The sequence below is a fragment of the Bombina bombina genome, chromosome 5 (assembly GCF_027579735.1).
Source record: "Bombina bombina isolate aBomBom1 chromosome 5, aBomBom1.pri, whole genome shotgun sequence".
Classification (NCBI taxonomy): domain Eukaryota; kingdom Metazoa; phylum Chordata; class Amphibia; order Anura; family Bombinatoridae; genus Bombina; species Bombina bombina.
This window is the reverse complement of record NC_069503.1, coordinates 948,813,324-948,822,547: the sequence shown is the minus strand read 5'-3', so window position 1 is coordinate 948,822,547 and position 9,224 is coordinate 948,813,324. Positions and strand designations below refer to the sequence as shown.

Here is a 9,224-nt window from a genome sequence, read left to right as displayed (position 1 = left end):
ACCCTTAAAAAAAACTAACACTAACCCCCTGAAGATCGATTTACCGGGAGACGTCTTCATCCAAGCCGGGCCGAAGTCCTCAATGAAACCGGGAGAAGTCTTCATCCAAACCGGGCAAAGTGGTCCTCCAGATGGGCAGAAGTCTTCATCCAGATGGCATTTTCTATCTTCATCCATCCGGCGCAGAGCGGGTCCATCTTCAAGACATCCGACAAAGAGCATCCTCTTCATCCGACAACTAAAGCTGAATGAAGGTAAATTTAAGTGACGTCATCCAAGATGGCTTCCCTAAGATTCCGATTGGCTGATAGAATTCTATCAGCCAATCGGAATTAAGGTAGAAAAAATCCTATTGGCTGATGCAATCAGCCAATAGGATTGAAGTTCAATCATATTGGCTGATCCAATCAGCCCATAGGATTGAGCTTGCATTCTATTGGCTGTTCCAATCAGCGCAGTTTCTGAGTAGTGAAATATAGTTAAGTATCCTATTACAACATTAAGTCTACATATATCAACACAAATGATATGATGGATGCCAGCTCAAAAGAAAAGAAAATGCCTGATGCGCATTTGCTTGTAGCCAGTCTAGCAAACTTAATAGTCGACCTACTGATTGTTTATACCTTACTCAGTTTGGCTACCTGCTCTAATACAATCTTAATCTAAGTTTTAATACACCACACTTACTTAATTTCTATCATTCGATAGCATGACTGTTTTATATACCCTTAATAAAAGTTATATTTTATAATTCACTCAGACCTCTCTGCTCCCACATGCATGGGCATGTCAATATGTATAGATACTGCCTTTTCTGAGTGCTCAATCTTGTTGTCCATCTTTCTTTTGCCTTTGTCTATTAGATTAGGTGTAATTAGTTTAAATATCTGTAATTTGTTTATTATTTTCTGTAATTTAGTGGGGGGGGGGGTTTGTACTTTAGCTAATTTAATTTAATTTAGGTAATTGTATTTAATTTATTTAATGTATTTAATTATAGTGTAGTGTTAGGTGTTAGTGTAACTTAAGTTAGGTTTTATTTTACAGGTACTTTTGTATTTATTTTAGCTAGGTAGTTATTAAATAGTTAATAACTATTTAATAACTATTCTACCTAGTTAAAATAAATTCCAACTTGCCTGTAAAACAAAAATAAACCCTAAGCTAGATACAATGTAACTATTAGTTATATTGCAGCTATCTTAGGGTTTATTTTACAGGTAAGTATTTAGTTTTAAATAGAAATAATTTACTTAATGATAGTAATATTTATTTAGATTTATTGTAATTATATTTAAGTTAGGGGGTGTTAGGGTTAGACTTAGGTTTAGGGGTTTATAACTTTTATATAGTGGTGGCGACGTTGGGGGCGGCAGATTAGGGTTTAATACATATAATGTAGGTGGCGGCGGTGTCCGGAGCGGCAGATTAGGTGTTAATAATTATAATGTAGGTGTCGGCGATGTCGGGGGTGGCAGATTAGGGGTTAATAAATATAATTTAGATGTCGGCGATGTTGGGGGCAGCAGATTAGGGGTTCATAAATATAATGTAGGTGTCGGCGGTGTCCGGAGTGGCAGATTATGGGGTTAAAATTTTTATTATACAGGGAGTGCAGAATTATTAGGCAAATGAGTATTTTGACCACATCATCCTCTTTATGCATGTTGTCTTACTCCAAGCTGTATAGGCTTGAAAGCCTACTACCAATTAAGCATATTAGGTGATGTGCATCTCTGTAATGAGAAGGGGTGTGGTCTAATGACATCATCACCCTATATCAGGTGTGCATAATTATTAGGCAACTTCCTTTCCTTTGGCAAAATGGGTCAAAAGAAGGACTTGACAGGCTCAGAAAAGTCAAAAATAGTGAGATATCTTGCAGAGGGATGCAGCACTCTTAAAATTGCAAAGCTTCTGAAGCGTGATCATCAAACAATCAAGCGTTTCATTCAAAATAGTCAACAGGGTCGCAAGAAGCGTGTGGAAAAACCAAAATAACTGCCCATGAACTGAGAAAAGTCAAGCGCGCAGCTTCCAAGATGCCACTTGCCACCAGTTTGGCCATATTTCAGAGCTGCAACATCACTGGAGTGCCCAAAAGCACAAGGTGTGCAATACTCAGAGACATGGCCAAGGTAAGAAAGGCTGAAAGACGACCACCACTGAACAAGACACACAAGCTGAAACGTCAAGTCTGGGCCAAGAAATATCTCAAGACTGATTTTTCTAAGGTTTTATGGACTGATGAAATGAGAGTGAGTCTTGATGGGCCAGATGGATGGGCCCGTGGCTGGATTGGTAAAGGGCAGAGAGCTCCAGTCCGACTCAGACGCCAGCAAGGTGGAGGTGGAGTACTGGTTTGGGCTGGTATCATCAAAGATGAGCTTGTGGAGCCTTTTCGGGTTGAGGATGGAGTCAAGCTCAACTCCCAGTCCTACTGCCAGTTTCTGGAAGACACCTTCTTCAAGCATTGGTACAGGAAGAAGTCTGCATCTTTCAAGAAAAACATGATTTTCATGCAGGACAATGCTCCATCACACGCGTCCAAGTACTCCACAGCGTGGCTGGCAAGAAAGGGTATAAAAGAAGAAAATCTAATGACATGGCCTCCTTGTTCACCTGATCTGAACCCCATTGAGAACCTGTGGTCCATCATCAAATGTGAGATTTACAAGGAGGGAAAACAGTATACCTCTCTGAACAGTGTCTGGGAGGCTGTGGTTGCTGCTGCACGCAATGTTGATGGTGAACAGATCAAAACACTGACAGAATCCATGGATGGCAGGCTTTTGAGTGTCCTTGCAAAGAAAGGTGGCTATATTGGTCACTGATTTGTTTTTGTTTTGTTTTTGAATGTCAGAATGTTGAGATGTTATATTGGTTTCACTGGTAAAAATAAATAATTGAAATGGGTATATATTTGTTTTTTGTTAAGTTGCCTAATAATTATGCACAGTAATAGTCACCTGCACACACAGATATCCCCCTAAAATAGCTATAACTAAAAACAAACTAAAAACTACTTCCAAAACTATTCAGCTTTGATATTAATGAGTTTTTTGGGTTCATTGAGAACATGGTTGTTGTTCAATAATAAAATTAATCCTCAAAAATACAACTTGCCTAATAATTCTGCACTCCCTGTAGTGTTTGCGATGCGGGAGGGCCTCGGTTTAGGGGTTAATAGGTAGTTTATGGGTGTTAGTGTATTTTTTAGCACTTTACTTATGCGTTTTATGTTACGGCGTTGTACCATAAAACTCATAACTACTGACTTTTAAATGCATTAGGACTCTTGACGAGGTAGGGTGTACCGCTCACTTTTTGGTCTCCCAGGACAGACTCGTAATATCAGCACTATGGAAGTCCCATAGAAAAAAGACTTTACAAAGTTTACGTAAGTCGTTTTGCGGTAAGGCCAAAGAAGTGTGCGGTGATCCTAAACCTTCAAGACTCGTTATACCAGTGGGCATAAAAAAGCAGTGTTAGGACCTCTTAACGCTGCTTTTTACCTTAATGCACAACTCGTAATCTAGCCAATAGTATTTCAAATTTTACTTAGAAGTAACTAACCATTGCAAAAAAGTAAATAATTTTGCAGATTAACGTGTTTTGTTTCCATGATATCTCTTCTTATGAATGTAAAGTAAATTGTTTTTTATCAACAAATAAGAAAATAAGATTCACATTATTCAAAATTATTTCTCCCTAAGATCAGAAAAGTGTGGCCTAAAGTTCTAAAAGTGTATGAGGATTTCTTGGACTACAATATTTTTTGAAACAATGCTTGGCATCATTTCATTGAGTGGTTCATGAAGGATTTCCACACCCTTGACTGATTTCAAACACAAGAGTTATCTTGGAGTGAGGACATTTGAATGATCATTTTTCTGCCAGGGATTCCATTGCAGAGCATTTGTTAGACATCTATAAATGAATAGAAAGAGAAAAAAATATTTTAAATGTCATCTGTCATTTACTGTTATAACGCATTATATGTTACATAATAATAGCAGAAGACCTGATTATCAAAAGCTTTCTGCTCTGGTGATATTATCTAAGTCTCACTAATACAGTGAGGTCCTATAACAGATTTTAGAAAGGCAAATGTTACATTGAGAGCTGTTTACCTAGCTATGCAGGGTTCTGGGTGTGATCGAGAGACACCAACATTGCAATGTAGTACTGAAAAAATGCCAACGATTCTGTTGTATATCATTAACTGACTTTTTCTTGTGGCGTGAGTAATTTTTTGGGGGGCAAACCTTTGTATATAAAAAAAAATGTAGCCTTCATACCCATTCAACAGTGCCAATAGTTATTACCTTACCACCAAAATGTTGAGATTTAGCAGGAAAATGTTAGCATAAATGATAATTATTGGGTACATAGCATCTTAAAAAGACATGAAACCCAAAATATTTATTTCCTCATTAAGACAGAGCATGACATTTTAAAAAACTTTCCAATTTACTTTTTTTATCTTATTTGCTTTGTACTCTAAATACCATTTGATTCAAATCATACCTAGGTAGGCTCAGCAAAGCACTACTGGCACCTATATTCTGATTGTTGGCTGTACATATATCTTTTTGATTGGCTCACCTGATGTGTTTAACTAGCTCCTTGTAATGAATTGCTGCTCTGTCAACAAAGGATACTAACAGAATAAAGCAAATTTAGAAGTAAAAAACAATAGAAGTAAATTGGTTTAAGGTTTCTTAAAGTTATAAACTGTTATAAAAAAAATTAAAGAGACAATATTCACCATTAAACTTACATAATTCAGATAGAACCTCAACATCTAATCCAATTTTCTTCTATTATCAAATGTATATTGTCCTCTTGGTTAAAATACCTAGGTATTCTCAGATGCACGATATGGCACCAGTTTTTAAAACAATTTGTAACATTTATTTTGACCTTCATATTTCTTTAAATAGTTTGAGCTTGACCTCAAGGCTTATAAGCAGGAACTAGCACTAGTACAAAGTTATCAAGCAAACTCATACTAATATCATTTTTTTAAATAAATGTTTTTATGGGTAAACTAAAAGAAAATAATTAATTAGACAACAAAAAATATTTGTATTTCTTTGTTTGCTGCGGACACTATCAAACCAGACATGGCAAAGTAGTAATAGAAAAAAATCACAAGGGTCAGTATGAAGAAAAAGAAAAAAAAAATCAGCATATAAACATAAATCTTTAATAACCCAGCAAAACAATTTAAAAACTTTAACTTACAATACTTGCTTTGGCTTATTACATTTTTCAATCTGTGTTTGACAGGCTTCTATCCATCTTGCATCTTTGGACTGCAACCACGCTGCTTGATGTCATTTGTCAAATTAACAAAGAAAAAGGAAAGGATTTTCTTGTTCAGTATGGGATCTTGTAATGACTCAACCTGGTTTCAACACTTGTTTTTTATCTTGAGGAAAAACAACTATGAGGATTCGTGTTCTAAGGGAGACATAATTATCAAAATTAGTTGATAAGTTTGGTATAAAGGCATTTGCTTTTGAAGAATACATTAGTGTGTTCAAGCAGTACTTTTATGAAAGTCAGCAGAACTGGAGGAAGTTTTCTATTTTTGGTCATGTATTATGAAGGTAAGGAAACATCAAAATCATTGTGCAAATGTTAATTTTAGAACTAACTGGAAAAACACCAGTAGATACTGCAAAAAAAAAAAGCAGTAAGATGTCATAGCTTTCAAGTCGGAAATAACAGTCAGCTAGATTATGAGTTTTGCGTTATGAGTGAAAAAGCATCGTTATGCTTCATAGCGATGCTTTTTCCCTAACGCCGCTATTACAAGTCTTATCAGAATAGGTGTACCACACACCTTTTTGGTCGTCACGCATCTTCAGTATCACACTTTTAAAAAAGTCATTTTTTAATGGGACTCCCATAGCGCTGGTATTACGAGTTTTGTTGTGAGGCCAAAAAGTGACCGGTACACCATATAATGACAAGATCCATAATGCCATCTAAAGTCAGTAGTTATGAGTTTTATGCTACAAAGCTGTACCATAAAACTCATAACTAAACTGTCACAAAGTACACTAACACCCATAAACTACCTATTAACCCCTAAACCGAGGCCCTCCCACATCGCAAACACTATAATACATTTATTAACCCCTATTCTGCCGCTCCCCGAAATCGTCGCCACTATAATAAACCTATTAACCCCTAAACTGGTGCCCTCCCGCATCACAGACACTATTTAATTATTATTAATCCCTAATCTGCTGTCCACCAACACCGCCGCTATAATAAACGATTAACCCTTAAATCTCTGGCCTCCCACATAACTAAATATATTAACCCCTAAACCTAACCCTAGCATAACCCTAAGCCTAAATCTAACCCTAACACCCCCTAACTTAAATATAATTAAATAAATCTAAATAAAACTTACAATTATTGCCTGAATAATTCCTATTTAAAACTTAATACTTACCTATAAAATAAAACTTAAGCTAGCTACAATATAACTAATAGTTACATTGTAGCTATCTTAGGTTTTATTTTTATTTCACAGGTAAGTTTGTATTTATTTTAACTAGGTAGACTAGATAGTAAATAGTTATTAACTATTTAATAACTACCTAGTTAAAATAAATACAAATTTACCTGTAAAATAAAACCTAACATTACAATAAAATAAAATAAATTAAATTAATAAAATACAATTATCTAAATTACAAAAAAATAATTAAACACTAAATTACGCAAAATAAAAAATGAAATTATCAAAAATAAAAACTAATTATTTCTAATCTAATAGTCCTATCAAAATAAAAAAAACACCCAAAATAAAAAAACACCCTAGCCTACACTAAACTGCCAATGGCCCTTAAATAGACGATCAACTTAAAGTTTTTGAAGACCGGACACCCATCCTCATCCAGGTGGCAGAAGTCTTCATCCAAGCGGGCAGAAGTCTTCATCCAGACGGCAAATTCAATCTTCATCCATCCGGCGTGGAGTGGGTAAATCTACAAGACATCCGGCGCGGAGCATCCTCTTCTTATGATCGCCGCAGGAAAATGAAGGGTCCCTTTAAGTGATGTCATCCAAGATGCCGTCCCCTACTGGATCAGCCAATAGGAATTAAAGGGGAAAAAAATCCTATTGGCTGTTGCGATCAACCAATAGGATTGAGCTTTCATCCTATTGGCTGATCCAATCAGCCAATAGGATTGAGCTCTCATTCTATTGCCTGTTCCAATCAGCCAATAGGATGAAAGCTCAATCCTATTGGCTGATTGCAACAGCCAATAGTATTTTTTCCCCTTTAATTCCTATTGGCTGATAGAATTCTATCAGCCAATCGGAATGTAAGGGATTCCATCTTGGATGATGTCACTTAAAGGGAAACTTGCAGCAACAATCGTAAGAAGAGGATGCTCCCCGCCGGATGACTTGAAGATGGACCTGCTCCACGCTGGATGGATGAAGATAGAAGATGCCATCTGGATGAAGACTTCTGCCCGCTTGGATGAGGATGGATGTCCGGTCTTTGAAAACTGTAAGTGGATCGTTGGGGGTTAGTGTTAGTTTTTTTTAAGGGTTTATTGGGGGGATTTTTTTTAGCATAGGGTTTGGGCAATGCAAAAGAGCTAAATGCCCTTTTAAGGGCAATGCCCATCCAAATGCCCTTTGCAGGGCAATTGTTAGCTTAGGTGGGTGGTGGGTTTTACTGTTGGGGGTGTTTGTAATTTTTTTACAGGTAAAAGAGCTGATTTCTTTTGGGCAATGCAATGCAAAAGGCCCGTTTAAGGGCCATTGGCAGTTTAGTGTAGGCTAGGATTTTTTTTTTTATTTTGGCTGGGCTTTTTTATTTTGTTAGGGCTATTAGATTAGGAGTAATTCGTTTTTATTTTTTGATAATTTCGTTTTTTATTTTGTGTAATTTAGTGTGAATTTTTTTTTGTAATTTAGATAATTGTATTTTATTAATTTAATTTATTTTATTTTATTGTAATGTTAGGTTTTAGTGTAAGGCAGGTTAGGTTTTATTTTACAGGTAAATTTTTATTTATTTTAACTAGGTAGTTATTAAATAGTTGATAACTATTTACTAACTAGTCTACCTAGTTAAAATAAATACAAACTTACCTGTGAAATAAAAATAAAACATATGCTAGCTACAATATAACTATTAGTTAGATTGTAGATAGCTTAGGTTTTTTTTTAAAGGTAAGTATTTAGTTTTAAATAGGAATTATTTAGGTAATAATTTTAAGTTTAATTTAGATTTACAGGTAGCCCTCAGTTTACTCCGGGGTTAGGTTCCAGAAGGAATGGTTGTAAATCGAAACCGTTGTAAATTGAAACCCAGTTTATAATTTAAGTCAATGGGAAGTGAGGGAGTTAGGTTTCAAACTCCTCTCAAAATTGTCATAAGTAACACCTAATAAATTATTTTTAAAGGTTTGAAATTAAGATGTTAAATGCTAAACAGCATTATAAACAGTATCAAATAACCACACCACACAGAATACATAATTAAACTAAGTTAAATGAACAAAACATTTGCTAAACTGCATTATAAACCTTATGAAATAATCACACAACACAGACTTTACTAGCATTTTTCTGCAAACAGTTCTTTTTATGCATTCCACTCTGGACTGATTTATAGACAGGAAGATCTTGTTCCTATGAAAGCTGCTCGATAGCTCATGTCTAGCTAGATTAATTAATTCTAGCCTGTTTGTGTGCTTGGCTTTGCATATCTTTGCTGCAACACAAGCGGATATCTCCACCTACTGGCTATTTTAATCAATGCAATGCTTCTCAATGCTTTTCAATAGCAGTCACAAATTGACGGCGCAAATTGAACCGGCGTAAATCGAGGGCCACCTGTATTTTAATTATATTTAAGTTAGGGGGGATAGGGTTAGACTTAGGGGTTAATATATTTACTTAGTGTGGGGGCGGAGCCAGCTATAGAAGAAGTAGGACGCACAATTTATGGGCTCCTGAGAATCTTTTAGATTTGGAGATATAAAGCATACATTTTAGTAAAGTTTCTGACCCATAACTATTTCTGGGATGAGCAGCCATAGCGGAGACTGATCTGATAATTCTTTAAATGCACAACACAGCATTTATTTGGACCACAGGCACTCGCGGTGACCACGAGGTAACAGGGGCTGTCGGCCTCACAATCGCGGCTTGGTGCAGGAAGACCACGAGAC

The 9,224-nt window shown here is 35.9% G+C and overlaps 1 long non-coding RNA gene across 1 annotated transcript in view; it reads right to left on the bottom strand.

The window, feature by feature from the left end:
- Positions 1 to 3,079: 3,079 nt before the first annotated feature.
- Positions 3,080 to 9,224, bottom strand: part of LOC128659567 (uncharacterized) — a 30,107-nt gene continuing 23,962 nt past the window's right edge. The window contains exons 2-3 of the long non-coding RNA XR_008402428.1: positions 5,254 to 5,472; positions 3,080 to 3,933 (exon numbers count right to left, since the gene is read on the bottom strand). This is a non-coding gene — a long non-coding RNA (uncharacterized LOC128659567). The remainder of the gene's footprint in view (positions 3,934 to 5,253; positions 5,473 to 9,224) is intronic.